Raw genomic sequence first — 18,966 nt, 5'->3', positions numbered from 1 at the left:
AGGGGCGAGTGGTGCCTTCTTTGGATAGGGGTTTGGATGACGGCAGTGGGCTGCGGGTTTGGGCGTAGGAAGGGGTGAGGGGTGTGGGGGAAGGGTGAGTATCTGTCCGTGGATGAGGGCTCTTGTTGGGGCTCAGGGCAGCGGAGAGGCTCGTTGCTACGGTGGAAGTGCATGGTAAGGGCAGCGTGCCTTAACATTAAGGGGGTGGCAGGCGCTAGGACCCTGGACAAGCATACACATCACAGAATGACCCGGGGCAGCATACACCACACAGAGTGACCCTGGTGCCTACTGACTGCAGTGTGTGTGTGCCCTGCAGTTGATCATGCCCCCAAGTCTGTACCCTGGTAATGTAGGCTATACCGTGCAATTATAAATCCCCTCTCCCCCCCCCCATACACAAAAAAATCCTCTGACACGAAAGACGTGACCGAAACAGTGAATAACAGCAAACAGCTTTTAATAATCTAATACACACTGGGGGGATGAAACTTGGATTTGGGACTGGGTGAGCCTGTAAGGGAAGCACTTCTACAAATGTATAGCGTGAGAGGTGTGTGGTACATTAGCGCTATGCAGTGGTGCAGTGACAGTTCTCACGGCCCCTACCGCCCCTCCGTCTTGTACTTTTGGGTGAGGGGGGGGCAGGACTTCTTGGCGGGGGAGGGCGGTTGCAGATACACTGCAGGGGGGCTCTGTCCTCCTGCCTGCGGTCCTGCAGAACATCAACAAGGCGCCGGAGCGTGTCCGTTTGCTCCCTCATTAGCCCAAGCAGCATTTGAGTCGCCTGCTGGTCTTCCTGCCGCCACCTGTCCTCCCGTTCGCTGTGTGTGCGATGCTGTTGACATAGGGTCTCCCTCCACTGTCTCTGCTCTGCCGCCTCGGCTCTGGAGCAGGCCATCAGTTCCGCGAACATCTCGTCCCTAGTCTTTTTCTTTCGCCGCCTAATCTGCGCCAGCCTCTGCGAGGGGGATGCCGGGGCAGTCCGGGAAAGAGCCGAAGCTGTGTGATGGGAAAAGTAACTGATTTCCTTGAACAGATACATGTTTGCGAACAGTGAACACAGTCTAGTCAGTTTCTATGAACAAGACCATACAGGGCAACAAGTCTCACGAGATCTCAGGACAAGTTCGAGATTTCGGAATACGCTCTCATTGCCTGCGGCATTGCACAGGAGAGCGGACAAGTGGGGAGAGACAGCTGAATCCGTCTAGCAGACAGTCCTGGTAAGCCTTACAGTACATTCTGCTTATCAGTTAATGGATAGCTGTGCCCTCCCGCTAAAGGCAATCTGGAAATCATATACTCTGACCCTTTTCCAGCCACTCCCGCCAGTGCACGGGAAAGATCAATGTATGCTTTTCCTATGTGGCCTACAACACGTGGCTGTTAAGCGAGGGTCATTGTTATGCAAAGTAAAAGTCAACCATTCACAACAGTAACAATACACTAATTGCCCTAATTAGATGCAGCATTTCATGAACGAGATCACCCTGATGCGGGTCCCTCGGAGTCACAAAGAGCGGATGCTAAGGGAAGCCCTGCAGAGACCAGGACCATATGCGGCCATGCTTCTGGAGGCGATGATTCCCATCTACATAAGGATGTCCTGGCGTGGAAGAGTGTGCTTCCACGGAGCACCCAACAAGGCACCTCTCCCCAGGAACCTCCTGCGGAGGCTTTTCGAGGACCTAAATGAGACCTTTCTTGAATTGTCCCTGGAGGATTATTGTTCAGTCCCTATATGTGTGGACCTACTTTTCATATAGTTTTTCATTGAAAATTTTATATATAGTATTTCTATTTTTTTAGACCTGTTTTATAAAAAATAAATGTTTACATGTTTAGAGCACTTACCGCCTGATCCTTCCCCTGATTCAGAGTCCGGGTTAACGGCCGGGGAGGGTTGGTAGGGGATCTCTGTGAGGGTGATGAAGAGATCCTGGCTGTCAGGGAAAGCGGTTTTGTGTTCGCTGTCGCCTGCGCCGTCCTCCACAGACCCTTCCTCATCTTCACCATCGGCGAACATCGAGGAGGAACTGTCCAGGTTCACTATGCCATCCACTGAGTCCACGGTCACTGGTGGGGCAGTGGTGGCAGACCCACCTAGAATGGCATGCAGTGCCTCGTAGAAGCGGCATGTCTGCGGCAGGGCTCCGGAGCGTCCGTTTGCCGCTCTGACTTTTTGGTAGCCTTGTCTCAGGTCCTTGATTTTCACGCGGCACTGCATTGCATCCCGGCTGTATCCTTTCTCTATCATTGCTTTGGAGACCTTCTCGAAGGTCTTTGCATTCCGCTTGCTGGAGCGCAGCTCCGACAGCACAGACTCCTCGCCCCACACACCGATCAGATCCAGGACTTCCCAGTCTGTCCATGCTGGGGACCTCTTTCTATTCTTGGATTGGCCGGACTCCTCTGCTGGAGAGCTCTGCATCGTTGCAGGTGCTGCGGAGCTCGCCCCGATGTCCAGCCAGGACATCAGATTCAAAGTGCCCAGACAGGAAAATGAATTCAAATTTTCCCGGGTCATTTCCTGTGTGGCTGGTCAGAGAATCCAAGCTCGGACTGCTGTCCAGAGCGTCAACAGAGTGGTGCACTGTGGGATAGCTCCCGGAGCTACTAAGTTCGATTTGCATCCACACCTAGCCTAATTCGAGCTAGCCATGTCGAATTTAGCGTTACTCCACCTGTCGGGGTGGAGTACCAAATTCGAACTAAAGAGCCCTCTAGTTCGAATTAAATGGCTTCCTGGTGTGGACGGTTGAGCGGTTAGTTCGAATTAACGCTGCTAAATTCGAATTAAAGTCCTAGTGTAGACCAGGCCTGAGTGAAATATGTTGCTGATAAGCACTTTCCTGAATTGGGGCCTTTAAGCACATAACGTCCATACTGGGTCAGAGCAATGATCAATTTAGCCCAGTATCCCGTCTTCTGACGGGCCAGTCCCATATACTTCAGAGGAAACAAACAGAATAGGACAATTTCAAGTGACCCATCCCATCATCCAGTCCCAGCTTCTTGCACTTTGAGGTTTAGGGATACTTTGGACATGGGGTTGTGGTCCTTGACCATCTTGGCTAATAGCCATTAATGGACTTATACTCCATGAGTTTATCCAATTCTTTTTTGAACCCAGTTATACTTTTGGCCTTCACAACAGCCACTGGCAATGAGTTCCACAAGTTGACCCTTTTATTTGTTTTAAATCTGATGCCTAGTTCTTGTATTATGTGAAGGGGTAAATAACACTTCCCTATTCACTTTCTCCACACCATTCACAGTTTTATAGACCTCGATCATATTTCTACGATGAACAGTCCCAGTCTTTTTAATCTCTCCTCACATGGAAGCTATTTCATACCCCTAATCATTTTTTTTGTTGTTCTCTGCATCTTTTCCAATTCTAATAGATCTTTTTGTGAGATCAGGTGACCAGAACAGCATGCAATATTCAAGATATAGGCATACCATGGATTTAGGTAGTGGCAGCATATTTTCTGTTTTATTATCTGTCCCTTTCCTAGTAGTTTCTAACATTGTTAGCTCTTTTGTCTGGTGCTGCACATTGAGCAGATGTTTTCAGAGAACTATCCACAAGGACTCCACGATCTTTCTTGAGTGGTAACAGCTAATTTAGACCCCATCATATTGAATGCATAGTGAGGATTATTTTTTCCCCAATGTGCATTACTTTGCATTTATCAACACTGAATTCCATCTGCCATTTTGTTGCCCAGTCACCCAGTTTAGCGAGATCCCTTTGAAACTCTTTCCAATCAGCTTTGGACATAACTATCTTGTGTAAATTTGTATCATCTGCAAATTTGTTACCTCACTGTTCACCCCCTTTTCCAGATTATTAATGAATATGTTGAACAGCACTGGTCCCACTAAAGATCCTTAGGGGACCATACTGTTTCTCTCTCTCCATTGTGAGAGCTGAATATTTATTCCTAAGCTTTATTTCCTATATTTTAACCAGTTACTGATCCATGAGAGGTTGATAAGTTATTTTGAAAATCTTGCACCCTGGCTATACAAACACACATGTACATGCATTACACATTCTAATTTGTGATCTACTTTTGAAATATGAGTAGTTTGTGGCTACTGGCGAAATAGTTGCCCGGGTCAGAAAGTTAAATTACGAGATGGCCAGTTAAAATCCTCCTTTATTTCTGGAATAAATATTTCAGTAACATGATGTGGAGAATGAGGAGTTTGTGTAGTGTATTTTATAAATCTATGTCCTCCAGATTATCTGCGCAGTATTTTCCTGCTCAAAAGAGTTGTTAAAGGAACCACAGGAAAGACAGAACAATGGTACAGATAAGAGGCTTTGAGAAAACAACGAGGAAACTATTTATTAGGGAATACCCCATACCTGGCTGCAGTCAAGCCAGGAATGGTTTGCTCTGACTAAGGCCAAGCCTAGGTTCAAGGAGGATGCTAAACCTTTATAGGACCTGGGCCTAGAAAAAGGGTTGGTGAACTAAGGGGGCTGCCCAGGGAAGGTCAGTGAGAGCTGACAAGCACACAAGACGACAGAGAGAGAGAGAGCGCAAGCGCGCGCAGGCTGCAAGCAGGGCAGTATGCATCTCTCAGTCAGAGAGGGAGGTAACTGGGCTAGATGAAATGTACCAAAGCTTGCAAGGAAAGGTTAGGGTGAGGTTAGGCATGTAGGCCTCTGTTTTAACCCTTTGCTCTATGTGCTTTGTGTCTTTGGGTGAAAGAATAAATACAGGTCTGTCGCATCTTATGCGCATTTAACCTGCACGATTTCAGCTTTACGCGGTTGGCAAAAAGAGAGAAAAACAACAATTTGAATAATGTACATGTAGTGCAGACGATTCTGCCTACCATTCAACTCAATGTAATTTTGACTATACATGGTTTTCGCTTTACGCGCTAACCGCGGAACGGAACCCCCGCGTAAGATGAGACTCGCCTGTAGTGCTTTGTTTGGAAGAAAGAGTTTGAGGTCACTAATCAGCCTCTATCACAAGGTCCCAGAGGAGAAGGCTTACAGTTGCCAAACTCAGTTAGGCGCGTCAGGTTACCAAGGTTGATAAACAGGGTGATACAGCTCATACATCCAGTCTAGGTGTGGTTGGACCGTGTAGTTCCACCCAAAGTGAGGTGCAGGAAGCCAGACCTATCAGATGAGGGAGGAGTGCACACGAGACAAAAGGGGTCTAAGGCCTGGCTTACCCAGTTACTGTGACACATGCTAACATGCATATTTACAGTCACAAAGACCAAAGTCATCCAAAAGAATGTGTTAAAATGTTGATATTAAATAAGGGCATCAGAGGTGAACCCTAAGCAAAAGTTTAAAGCAAAAAGGTACCAAAAGAGAAATGCTATAGGACTACGTTCTGCTCTCAGGGACCCTGGTGTAAACACGTAGTAACTGTATTGGTATAGATCGGGGTGGCCAACCTGAGCCTGAGAAGGAGCCAGAATTTACAAATGTACATTGTCAAAGAGCCACAGTAATATGTCAGCAGCCCCCCATCAGCTCCCCCACCCCCATCCCCCCGCCACTCCTGCCTGCTGGCAGCCCTGCCAATCAACACCTCCCCCTCTCTCCCCATGCCTCCTGCCTGCCGTGATCAGCTGTTTCGCAGTGTACAGGAGGCTCTTGGATGGAGGGGGGAGGAGCAAGGGTGCAGCAGGGTCAGGGGAGGGGGAAGGGGCCTTGGGGGAAGGGGTAGAGTGGGGGCAGGGCCTGGGGTTGAGCTGTGGAAAGTTGGCACCTGTAGCTCCAGCTCCAGAGTCAGCACCTATGTAAGGAACCACATATTAACTTCTGAAGAGCCGCATGCGGCTCTGAAGCCACAGGTTGGCCACCCCTGGTATAGCTAATGAGCTGGAATGGACTTATCTAGAGTGTTACTGGAGAATAATAGAATCTAGCCTATTTCTATCCAAAATAGATATTGTCAAGTGTAAGAATTTGGACCCGAATCATTCACCATGTAATTCCATTGAAACTGTTAGAAGAACTTGGCCGTGTGTGTTTGATGGTCTAGAAAGACCTCATTATCTGCACCCCTTGGCATCTGTGCCCATTGTGTATCTAGGCATCCAAAGAGATTGACAAAGAATCACTGAAAGTTGTTTTCTTCCAACACTAAATAAGGAACTTTGTTAGAAATGAAGTGTTGCCCTTAAAGCTCATGCATCACCCCGCCCCCAAGATCTGCAGCAACACCATCATACAAATACCTCCTGCCCTGCCTGCTCAGCGAGGAAGGCAACATCTTTGTGGCACTGAAATAAATGCCAGGTTCTCTAGGACATTGTGTAAAACTATTAGAATCACCTGCATGTTAGACAACTGAACAGAGGAACTTCTCCACTAAATACTGTGGAAACTACTTCTTTAATCCAAATGAATATTAAACAGGTAAAGGGGAGCTAGAATACTTGTAATTACTATCTGATCCTAAGCCTTAAGTGAATCTCAGTTATACTTTTTAGTTAGAGACTGCACTTGTTTGTATAAAATGACATTTTGTGATATTGATAGATTTCAGTGTTTTGTCCTTTTTTCCAAACTGCTTATTAATTTACAGTAACCAGAGCGCTGCTTCTCTTGCCAGCGCGGTCATTCTTTGCATTTAAGTGAGATGCCATTGCTTTTGCCATTTTTTTTTGCCTCTCTCCCTTTGCTAATCAATATTATTTTCAATCTCTACAATATTTAACAAACTCACTATTTTAGTATTTGCTCAGTAAAATAACTGAAGGAATTGCACCAAATGTTTTAATAAGTCAGCTGGCTGTCTAGGAAATGACTGTGTGTTTCTGGGTGCAGTGGGAAAAGACTCAGTAGTTCTTGTAGTACTATCGCCATCTACTGTCTAAGTATGGTATAGCAGACACAAGAAGAATTTTTTTTGTGCAAACACTATTTCCTTGTAGCTTTGTGCAGGAGGGCTCTCAATAACTTTACATTAGACTTTATCCAGGACCTCTGATGCCAGTTTTTTCCTGCAATGTGAAGTCTGGTCAAAGAATCTTATCTGGCAGTATTCCCACTGATTTCAAGTAGAAATAACATTTACATGGAGTTTTCCAGCATAAAAATTGTTCCAAGAGTTAGCCTCCCTCTGCACTGCAAAAAGAGAGCATACAGGCCAGAAGCAGCAATAACTGATTTGGTTACCTATAAGTTTAGTCTTTAACATTAACACACAGTGATAGACATCACACAAAGATTAGATAAAATTATGGTGAAGGATGGACTTACTGTTGGAGTACCCCCTCTCGGTGGCTGAGAATGATATAGCCAGCTGTTCACATCTAGCACCCCTGCCGAGGTTGATCGACTGCAGCTGTGGTCCATCTCTTCTTGTGACTCAGCCCTCAGGCAAGGACAGGTTACCAGTTACACACCTAAACGTTACTGATTCTTTTGCAATGCAAACACTTCTGCAAAGCTACAAACAGTCCCACATTTCCCAGGATAACAAAGTCTAACGAAAACAAATGTCCAATCCTGCTGCTCTCAGTTCTGAGCTCAGTGGTCCTACCCCATTTTCTCAGGGTTTCCAGTAGTCCATATCCCCTTCCTGGGGCTTCACACCACCAGTTGCTAGTAGGCAAACCCAGGCCCACCCTCTCCACTGGGCTCCAGTCCAGGGACTGTTGGACACACAGTCAAGGTATACTCTACCTGACTCCTTGATGCCATCCCTCAGACTTCTCTCTACCAAGCCTGCTGGCAGACCTCTCCCACAGCATCTCCAAGTTCACCCTTCTTGCAGGGCCAGGGCACCCTCCTGAAATCCCCTAACAAACTCAGGAGAAGAGCCCAGCCCCAGGGCTTCCTCCCTGACCCCTCTTAGTGAGTGTGTGTGTGTGTGCATGTGCGTGTGCTCTCTCTCTCTCAACCCATTGAGTGACTACAGAATTTCTCCCAGCAACCCCCTTCTTCTCCAGACTATCTGCCTTTGTAGCAACCACCCAGCTCCTCTTCCAGCTGGGCCTCATCTTTAATTAGGGATGGCCCACTCCCCAGGTGCAGCCAACTGGGCTCATTGGCCTCTCATATCCATATTAACCCTTTTAAAGCTGGGAAGGGGTATATACCCCATCACATGTGAGCTAAAGTGACTTGAGAGTTGCCATCTTGAGAGACTGACCCCTCTTCCCCTGTAATTCTGATCAGCAGAGGAACTGCAGACTCCCCTGTGTAAAGGGTGGGGTGATCCTGGCAGGTTGTTTCTACCTGAGCACTGTGCTGTTGGAATGCATCCCACCCCTGGCCATGATATAGATCAGATGTGTTGAGCTCCAAAGCCCACTGCCAAGTCCATCTAGATGTGGAACTTTTGGAGGGAACTGAAATGCTGGGGACAATGGGGCTGGAATCTCTGGAGATGGGCAGGGGAGGGGGAATATATCTTTTGTCAGCTGGTTGAGTCATCTGACTTGGGTTGTTATTTGCTACTGACATTGTTAATTTTTTGTCTAGCTTGTAGTTTTAATAGCTGAGAAAGAGCCTGGAGTCGGTGATAGATGCTTTTATGTATATAAATCAAACTCCATAAAAATGTCCATAAAATCATATCCTACACACAGACAGCAAAAGCTTTGACTTGCTGATGTGGTATGTGTGTCAAACTAGGTGTAATTATTTTAGGTGATGTACTTTATCAAAACTCTAAGATTGTCAACAAAGTGTAGATTGGCAGCTGTTTGCAATGAACTGACAGATATTAACATATTAATATGGAAAATAATTATTCCTCTGTACCCATTAAACTGCTACATGTTCTGAGTTCTGGAATTAACCCTGGCTTTCTACAGTGGATTAACGTATAGAGCTGGGATGTGTGTGTGTGTTGGGCCCAGTTCTGCAGAACGTGCACAAGCAAAACACCAGTGAATGGCAATGTGAGCTTTGTCTGAGTGAAGCCTGTAAGACCTGAAGCACTGTCTAAGCCCTGGTCTACACACAGCCCCTGGTTCGAACTAGGGTACACGAATTCAGCTATGTGAATAACGTAGCTGAATTCGAACTACCCTAGTTCGAATGACTTACCGTCCAGACGCCGCGGAAGCGAACTCCGCGGCTCCAAGGTCGACTCCGGCAACTCCTCCTGCCGCGGTGGAGTACCGGAGTCGACCGCGGCGCTTCTGGAGTTCGAACTATCGCGTCTAGATCAGACGCGATAGTTCGAACTCCGAGAAGTCGAACTCGCCGCGTCGACCCGGCGGGTAAGTATAGACGTGGCCTGAGTGTGGAGACGAAATTTGTAATCTGACTTTATCTGACTACCGGATCATGAGATTTGTCCGTTGAACCAAGTAGGATCAAGTTCAGCATTGAATTAAAGAGGGACCCTCAGTGAAACTGAAGACAGTGGCCCAATTCTCATTTACACTATGGGCCCCATATCCCAGTCTGGTAGTGTAAAGGGGCCACACAGGGGGTCTGAACTGCATGGCACTTTAAGGCTCCTTGACACTGTCGAACCACATGAAGGGGCCATAGTGTAAATAAGAATCAGTCCCCATGAAATTTGCAGGTATTAGTCACCGCACAGGTTTGACTTTACATAAAGCTCTGATGTTCATTGCTGTTGGGGGGGTTGGACTTCTAATCATCTTTCAAAATATGCTACAAGCAGCTCTGACAAACGTGAACATCGTACCCTGTTACACACCTAAACATTGCTGATTCTTTTGCAATGCAAACGCTTCTGCAAAGCTACAAACAATGCTGTGTAGACAGTGAGCCCCCCGCCCCAGCACCCACATAAAAGTCTATTTTTTACTCAGATGGTCTGTGCCCTAAAACAGCAGACTGGAAGTCTGATCTTTTTATTTATACAGCAGATGTAACATTTCATAACTAACAAATAGTGCATGGCATATTTCATTCAGTGTAGAATATAGGCCTGTTGATTTTTAGAAGTTTAGGTATGCAAATGTGCACATACTTGCACAACTAAATTGCACATGCAGTTACTAGAATAGCACAACAATCATAGCAACTGTATGTATAAATAACCTGTTAGACTAGTCATCTGCACAGAGAATTTCAGTGCATGAACACAGGCACCTTTGCATGTGTTCACTTCTGAAAATAATAATGTATATACTCAGTATCCACAGGTCTTCCATTTATTTTGTTAGAGACATAGACAAAAGACTGCTGATGCTCTTACTTTTTGTTCTCTGACATACTTGCCAACAGCCTCATCTGGGCCATGACAGTCCCGATTTTCTTCCCTCTGTTCTGGGGGTGGCCAGAAGTTTCATTGATTTTCTTCCTCCTACCTGCTTAGAGCCACTAGTGCCAACTGCCTCTCACCAGGAGCAGAGGCAAAAAAAGGGAAGCAGCAGTAGCATCTGACACAGGGGTGAGCAATTATTTTCGCAGGGGGGCCACTCCACGAATTTTGGTAAGTCATCACGGGCCGCACATTTCTACTATATTAATGGAGGGGTGCAGGGTCTCGGAGGGAGTTTGGTGCAGGAAGGGGCTCTGGGCTGAGGCAGAGGATGGGAGTACAGGAGGGGGTGCAGGCTCTGGGAGGGAGTTTGGGTGCAGGAGGGGGTGCAGGCTCTGGGAGGGAGTTTGGGTGCAGGAGGGGATTCTGACCTGGGGCAGAGGGTTGGGGTGCAGGAGGGGATGAGAGGTGCAGGCTCTGGCTGGGAGGCACTTACCACAGGCGGCTCCTGGCCAGCGGCGCAGCGGGGCTCAGGCAAGGCTGCCTGCCTGCCATAGCCCCCCCGCCGCTACCGGAAGTGGCCAGTTGCTGGTACCATGGCATGTCTCTGTGTGCCCCTTGGGGGGGGAGGGGGCAGCAGGTCTTCCTGCGCTCCCTGCACCTGCAAGCACCACCCCCGCAGCCCCCATTGGCCGGTTTCCAGCCAATAGGAGCTGTGAGGACGGTGGTGGGGGCAGCGCGTGGAGCCACCTCTCCCCCTGCCAGGGGTGTGCAGAGACATGCCAGCAGCAGCCGGCTGCTTCTGGGAGCAGCGTCGGGGCACAGCAGACAGGCAGCCTGCCTGAGCGCCCTGCTGCACCGCGGGACTTTGAGCGGCACAGAGAGCACGAGGGGGCAGCCAAAGAGCCTGGCGGGCTGGACAGAAATGTTAGAAGGGCCGAATCCGGCCTGTGGGCTGTATTTTGCCCACCCTTGATTTCTGACAGGGGATAGGAGGAGATAACAGCACCAGCCTTAGCAAGCTCCTTATCCACAGAAGTGAGGGGAAGGTAAGAGAGTAGACACCAAGGGAATTCACCACTGGAGACAGGGAAGAGACAAACCCCAAGGGAGGCTACATCAAGAGAAGAGGGAAAATTGCCTAGGGGCAGTAAGAGAGGAACTCAGGGAAGACAGACAATAGGTGGAGAGAGGAGATCGGGGACATCTACAGGACAGGGAGATGCCCCACGTAGACATTCATGGAGTAGCCAGCTTGCCAACTTCCTTCCTGAATGGGCTAGAAACAAGAGTGAGCCTCATGGCCTCTCTTAACCACAGCAGATAAGAGAAACAGACCGGCAGTCTTCTGCCACACAACAAGCAGGATTTTTCTTACACTGGCCACAGATACCTTGTTTGGGAAAGAGAAAAGTGAGCTATCACCAGGCTGGGCACATCACCCTCTTGAAGAATTGTCAGTCATGAGAGCATTCTACAGGTGCTGGCAACCATGTACTCATGCTTGCCTATCATGCTTTATCTAAGGGCAGAACCGCTGCCCTGACAGCCATATTCAGTACAAAGAACATTTTAAGCTACAAGCCCACGTTGCCTGGGTACATTTGCAAGGTTTGCTCAGTGCACAGCCAAGCTCAACTGTCAGAGGACAGCAAAGGGATTCCGTCCCTTTTCTTGACCAAACCAGAAAACAGCTCAAGGTGTAATGATCTGTGAAGTTCTACTCTATTTGGCAACAAAGAAACTGGTTAGGTTTCAGGAGAACTGCCTCAAACTAGTCTGTTCAAGCTGACATTGTCACTTCTAGACCTCTTAACGCTAGGGCACTCACAACAGCTTGATTGTGCCATTCCCAGGTAATGAAACAACTGGCACAATCCAAGCCTTCAGCGGCCAAGATGAGGGAAATGGATGTCAGGGCACAAACAATAGAATTACTAGCATAGAAGTCACAAAGCAACACTAGTTGGTCCACTAGTAGTTGTGTTGCCTCAGAGCCAGGGACATTCAAACCCCAGAATTGGGGTCCTGTATTATAACCTCATAGACACAAGGAAATTCAGAGATAAACAAGCAGGATTTTTCTTACACTGGCCACAGATACCTTGTTTTGGAAAGAGAAAAGTGAGATATTCAGGAAAACAACGTAAGAGCAGTATCCTTGCCTATGACGGCCAGGCTCTAGTGCGCCTGGCTCTGTGAGAGGGGGCAAGTCCTGCAATGAATTTGCCACAGCACAATTACATTTCTGGGTGACCTCCATTGTACGTGCTAGCAAACGTGGAGCTGGAACAACACAGGAGCACCAATAACATAGGGCATTTTCACAAATGGTCCAATTTTGCTTGAAAATATTCATGCAACTTGCTTGCCTGGGCCACCACGGTCTCTTTTTCCACATTCTCCACCACATTTTTTGGCTTCACAGCGTACACCAAGAGGTTTACTCTCCCATTCATGCATGTTTTCCCTCATAAATATATAAATACTATCAAGACCTAATGCAGTTCTATATTATGATTAACTGCAGAGAGAAACTATCCTTAATATACTGGAGAACCATGAATATTGTATCAACAAATTAGACAGTACAGTGACCTCAGAAGAAATAATGCTATCCAGTGCACTATTAACTGTGTATCATTAAATATTTGTGTTGCAGCAGTGCCTAGAGGGCCTCATTGTGCTAGGCACTGTACAAACACAACCCAATTTCAAGCAAGCACAATGGCTCCAGGGGAGCCACAGGGGGAGGCCACAAGTTGCCCTCTAGGAGGACCTGGTGTGAATTTCTTCTAGAGCTGTTAACCATCGCCCCAGACCTTTGTGCTCCTCCCATCCCTTCTACGGAGCATAGTGCAGGCATTGGGACTACTTACATAGTCTAAAGCTGGAGTGGAATAGATACCTTGAGCCATCTCCCTCCCACACTTGCACCCACTGCCAGGTGCAGTGAAGCACTAATGTTTCAGGCACTGATATGTTCACAAAGAACTGGCTCTTGATCATTCAGTTTTATCACTTGTCATCCTCAGATCTCAAAGGGTTTTACAGAAGAAGGAAGTGTCATTATCCCCATTTTACAGAGGAGGAAACTAAGGCACAGAAAGGCAAAGTGACTTGTCTGAGGCCACACACCAAGTCAGTGGCAGAGCCAGAAATTGAACCAGCTCTCCCAAGTCCCCAGTCAAATGCCCTATTCACTGGAATACACTGCCTCCTTATTTTGCCTACTGTTTTGAATACATGTGCTTCCATGGAGAAATCTAGCGGTTGAAATGAAACCTTGCTATGGCGTCTGCTAAGTGAGATCACCAGCTCCACACAATCAATCTGGCAAATGCCTTAGGACTTGGAGCTGTTCAACCTGGAATGGAAAACAGGTTTTTGTTGCCCGCACCCCCCAGGTATAAGTCTTTCCTGTCTCTTTGTTGTGCCAGCAGAGGCGAATTCCAGCACTGGAAACTGAACCAATTTACAAATATGTTGATGGATTGAGACAGTTTCACAGGAGAAACTGATTAAATGTATGTAGATAAAATATGTTGTCATGTAAACAGCTGCTGCACGAACACAGAAGCTATGTGGACTTAATTTTATTTGTGCACTTTAAAGGTTGTGCGGGTGCCCTGCTAAAAAGGAAACAAAGTCTACATTATTCCTGAAAGTAATAAATTAAAGAAATACCCGAAACTATTAATCCTCAGAAAATGTGCAATCTAGTCTCTCCCCCTGGTTGTCAGGAAGATATATATGTAAAACTGAACTGGCACAGCTCCTGAACACGCTCACGTGTCTCACTCAATAGATCGGCACCTTCCTTTGAGACTGTCTCAATTTCTGACTTGAACAGGTCATTATACGTATGCCTCCATCCATCACTTCTGAAGTATTCTGTGAAGACACTGCCATTAGAAGCCAGTGCAGTGAAACCAACTGTCTTTTGTCTGAAAGTAAGCCGTACGTTTTCACATCGCATGTCTTGGTTTCTTTATTCCAAACATATGGAGGTTTACACCTCGTAGAAACAGAGGTTCAGCCTGTACCTGCTTTCTTCTACACCACTTCTTGCTATGTAGAATTTGCCTCCTAAAATTACTGTTTTCACAAATTAACCTCCTTAGCTGGATGATGCTCCTGCTGCTGATCCCAGAACAATATCTCTGGGATGTTGTAAATATAGAAAAAAGAATTCACAACTGATTTCATTTCCACTGCACTGACAATAAGTATAGTGCTTTGCTTCCCACATGTTTTTAATGGCACCAGTAAAGTAGGTTGAATTTAGAAGTACAGGATCCTCAGGTCTAATTGTGGCCCTACCACTGATTCACAGCTCAAGTGGGCAAATCACTTCACTGCCTCAGTTTCCCCACCTTGAAAATGGGGATAATAATATTTACTTATATCCCCTGCAGAGGTGTTGTACAGCGCTTTGAAGACTATTGTAAAATGCAATATAAATGTTACATTTTTATCAACTATAGACAACTTGTAGCTTAACATTCCCACTTCTCCTTGTTTGAGATACTCCACACCTTGATCTGACGACACCCCAACCACGTTTTCAAAGCATTGCAGAGAAACAGTAACTTAAAATGGGGAAGTGACTCGGTCTTCATTCTCCCTAAAGGATTTTAATTCTATTTCACCCTGCGCCTACATTTACACTGGAGCTGTGATTTGCAGCTTGCAGAGACTTACCCGTGCTAACTTTAATCCAGTGAGCTCACTAAATATAGCAGTGAGAATGTGGCACAGCCCACTGCACCACCCTCCCTTGTGTGTATTCACGTTGCTAGCCTGTGCTGAGGCTCACACTGCTGTGTCCCCACTGCTGTTTTTAGCGAGCTAACTAGATTACAGCTAGCATGTCTCTGTGAGCTGCAAACAACACCCCCATTTGCAGGGTAGTCATAGCCTTATGCTACGATACACATGGAAAAATCTAAGGGGGGGTCTTCACTTTAGCAGGATACTTCAAGTACAATGCTTTCAGTACAAAGAAAAGCTGCTCTGCATAATCAGACATGCTGCATTTGAACTAGCCGCAGCATCGCCCAATTCAGGAATCACATGGAAAGATAAGTGCATTGTAAGTATTTACTGACTCCCTTCTGGGCACAGCCAGGATGCAGAGGAGAATATTCAAATACATTGCAGTGCTGAACTGGACCCTGGTCTTCAGACAATCAGCACTGTGGGGCTTCTTTAGCCTTTCCAATGTGGAAAGCCACATACCGCACAGCATGTGGTAGCAAACAATTCAGGGGTGAAGGGATTAAGCTGGTCCAAGAGCAAATCTCATGATGATGTCCATTGAGCATGATGTTGTTGTCTGAAGTGGTGCTGAGATTTTTATAGAGTGAGCTGCCAGGGAGAAAAACTGATGACAACAAATAATCTATAAATGCCCTATTCAAATGGACAAGACGCATGCTATTGCTAGTCGCTCTCCAAGCATTTCTCTTGTCACATTCAACTTCGCAAGTGATGAAATAAAATATCCGCAGTGTTTCATAATGACAGGGCACAGCTAGTTTAAGACTATTGATGAATAAGAGGGCCTTGAGCATGGCTAGGACTGTCTGTTGTTTACCACATCAGAAAACAAATGCCAAGTCATTTTATTCAGGGTCTTCTATTCATCAATTCCTTTCCCACCAGGAGAGGAAAGGTGGGTTTAGGAATAAATCAACAGAGAGCAACATTCCCGGGATCAGAGCCTGCTCTTTTGGAGGTGGAGGAGGCACTAGGGCCCAGAAAGATGGAGCCTTGAATTAAGGAAGGGTGGAGCCGCAGCATCCCAGGATGGCCTCCAGGAGGGGTTCTGCGTCCTGGAGGTATAATCCTTCCTGCAAGGCACTCCTGGCCAGCTCTGCGGCCACTCCTGGGGAAGGGCCAGCAGGATGGACGGTCAGTAACACAACACTAGTGGACATATTGGGCCAAATCATTACAGGCGCCTCCTCTCCACCTCATTCTATTGATTTCAATGGAGGTACATCAGGGATGTATTTCGCCAATATTGCCTTTTTCCTTGAAAGATTTGAAAGCACTGATTTGTCTACTCTGATCACCACAAGAACTGATCACACACTAAACTTTAGCCAGCGATCTGTTTATATGTTTGTTTTGAGACTGCAGTTTTGGAAGTGACTTAGTAACAAGAATTTGCATTCTTTAAGGGCAGGAGTTTTTCCTTTGATTTCAGTTGGCTTTTTGGATCAGGTTCTAAGGGACCACAGACAGCTCGATCTGCCCAAGGAGATCCCAGGAAAACATGGCGCATTACAGCAAAGGAGAAGAAACAGAATAACTCATAATAATCTCTCTGGAATCCTGTGAGGGCATTAGGGGTTACATGATTCAAGTTAGAATGTGTGTGTTTGACTCCATAGCAATTAAAATTGTCAACCTATGTATTATGGGTCAGATTCTACCCTCTGGCCCTGCATTCATTTGTGGAAAATCCCAGAAAGAGATATTAATCTTTCATCATGTTGTAACAGTTTCAAAATGAGTTGAACACACAAAGCTTTCAGACCAACAGAGAGAACTGTTTTTGCCACTCTATGTAAAAATACTAGGAGAATGCACTTACCATGACATTTCTCAATAATTAAATGTATTCTAATCTCATGCAGAAGCTTACCCTGGTGCTAATTAAGATGAATTGTTTCAGGAGGTTTTGAGAAAAATATCACCTTCACTTGTAAAACCTGATGACAACATCTGATGTGTTAGAGACAGCCCTGATTACTTTAATGTACTGTAATACTTGATAGATAGGTTATACGAAAAACTGTGAGCCTATGAAGTCAACACAGAGCTGATATGGAAGAAAACCAAAGGTAGGGCTCATATAATTCACATCACAATAGAATGAATTAAAATATAAAGCTGTTTTCTAACCCAAAAACAAAAGTTAGTATTTCTTGCAATAACCTTGCTTTGACATTGTTACCAATCAATTATACCACAAATAATTCAGTCTTTAATTAGTCCATCTGTTAAATGTTTAAATTCACATGACTTAGCTTTATTATTCAAATTTATAACATAAATGCTCCATGGTCTTACTTGGTAGCTGGTTTCTTGTTAAAAAAACCAGAGCACCTTTCTTAAGGGACATTCTTGGGCGGATCACTATATTCTTGAAGTTTGTAAATGGCTTTGACTAGCAGTTTTCAGTCTCCTTCATATTCCCATTGGAATGTTTTGTAGATCTCAACTGACTCTGGGTCTGCTCCATGTGGCATGGTAGTGGATTTCAACGTCTCTGATTTCTTTTCACTCATCTTGCTTGCAGGAAAATTTGGAACAACTGTAGCCACCATCTCCAGTTCTTTGCCTCCAGACTGAGGGCTTTGTTGGTCAAAACATATGCCTTAAACTCAACCAGAAGCTATTCAGAAGCAAATAAAGATGACAGAACACCAGGGAAAGTGCTTTGTGTGCGAAGCACAACTTAACAAATGAACAGCCTTTGAAATGCCATGGGGCAGCAAAGTGAGAAGCCTTCACTATTGCCAACTTTCACAATTTGAGCCCCACACTGAGGGATGCGGACAGTTTCATTCACTCCATTTTTGCCAAGATTTAGCTGTCTCCTGACACTGTGTAAGAAGAGTATGACACACGTGGTCTAGTCTCTTACCAGCACTTATTTCCTGACCTTCCCTCAGGGGCGGCTCTACATATTCGGCCGCCCCAAGCAGTCATGCGCGGGAGACGCCCCGGAAGCAGCGGACCTCCCGCGGGCATGACTGAGGAGGGTCCGCTGGACCGCCCGCAGCTGCGGACGGTTGGCTGTTCCGGCGGCTCCAGTGGAGCATCCGCAGGCATGCCTGCAGGAGGTCCAGCCGAGCCGCGGGACCAGCGAACCGTCCGCAGTCATGCCTGCGGCAGGTCCACTGGAGCCGCGGGAGGAGCGCCCCCTCCGCAGTCATGCCTGCGGCAGGTCCCGTCGTCCCGGGGCTCCGGTGGACCTCCCGCAGGCATGACTGCGGCAGGTCCACCGGCCCAGCCTGCCGCGCTGGGGTCTGGAGCCGGCCCTGCCTTCCCTACATAACAAGGACCAGGGTTACAAATGGTGATACTCTTGTCACAGCAATGGTCAATCTGCATGGACTCCACTAGCTACTGGTTACACCCAATTACTATCAACTTCCCCTCTCTTCCATTTGTTATATGTATATTTTATAGCTGCTTTCACTTCTCCTCTAAACCAGGCCAGTATTTTACCCCGTACAACCTTCTTCCTCAATTGTAGGAGTGTGGCTTCTTTTGGGCTTCTAGTCAAGTGTTCTTAAGCCATTCCAATTGTCATTCGCATTTTTCTGATTAAATTCTTGCTCCCAGCTGATTTGGTTCCTAATTGTTTTCAGCCTTGTACAATTGGCCCTTTTTAAAGCACCAAGTATATACATTACTGGTCTAGGTTTTCTTCTTTATTCAGTTGTGCATCTGTAACCCCCCTCCATGCCTTCAAACGCTGCACTCAGAGCTTACCACTTACAGCCACTTTTCTTAACAGCAGAGACGTTATTTCCATACACACAACATCGGGGTGCATCAAGCACACACATTTTCACGTGGAGGACCCAATGCTGTATCTCTGCATTTGTTAGCTGTGCAAATGCATGTTTGCACACACAAAGGGTTGGGCCCTTGGTCCTTATTTTTGTGGGGGAGGAGATGACAATTTACCAAAATGCTGACTAATGTTAAGGACTTCAAAGCATTTTAGGTGACTTATATCCCCACACATGTG

At 46.4% G+C, this 18,966-nt stretch overlaps 1 long non-coding RNA gene across 1 annotated transcript in view; it reads left to right on the top strand.

Annotated features, from left to right (window-relative positions):
• LOC123349023 overlaps positions 1 to 17,925 on the top strand; it is a 77,267-nt gene extending 59,342 nt beyond the window's left edge. Inside the window, exon 4 of the long non-coding RNA XR_006573312.1 lies at positions 17,503 to 17,925. This is a non-coding gene — a long non-coding RNA (uncharacterized LOC123349023). The remainder of the gene's footprint in view (positions 1 to 17,502) is intronic.
• Positions 17,926 to 18,966: the final 1,041 nt, after the last annotated feature.

Source organism: Mauremys mutica, chromosome 14, assembly GCF_020497125.1.
Source record: "Mauremys mutica isolate MM-2020 ecotype Southern chromosome 14, ASM2049712v1, whole genome shotgun sequence".
In the NCBI taxonomy this organism is placed as follows: domain Eukaryota; kingdom Metazoa; phylum Chordata; order Testudines; family Geoemydidae; genus Mauremys; species Mauremys mutica.
Note: the sequence above shows the minus strand (reverse complement) of the source record. Positions and strands in the feature narration are given on the sequence as shown.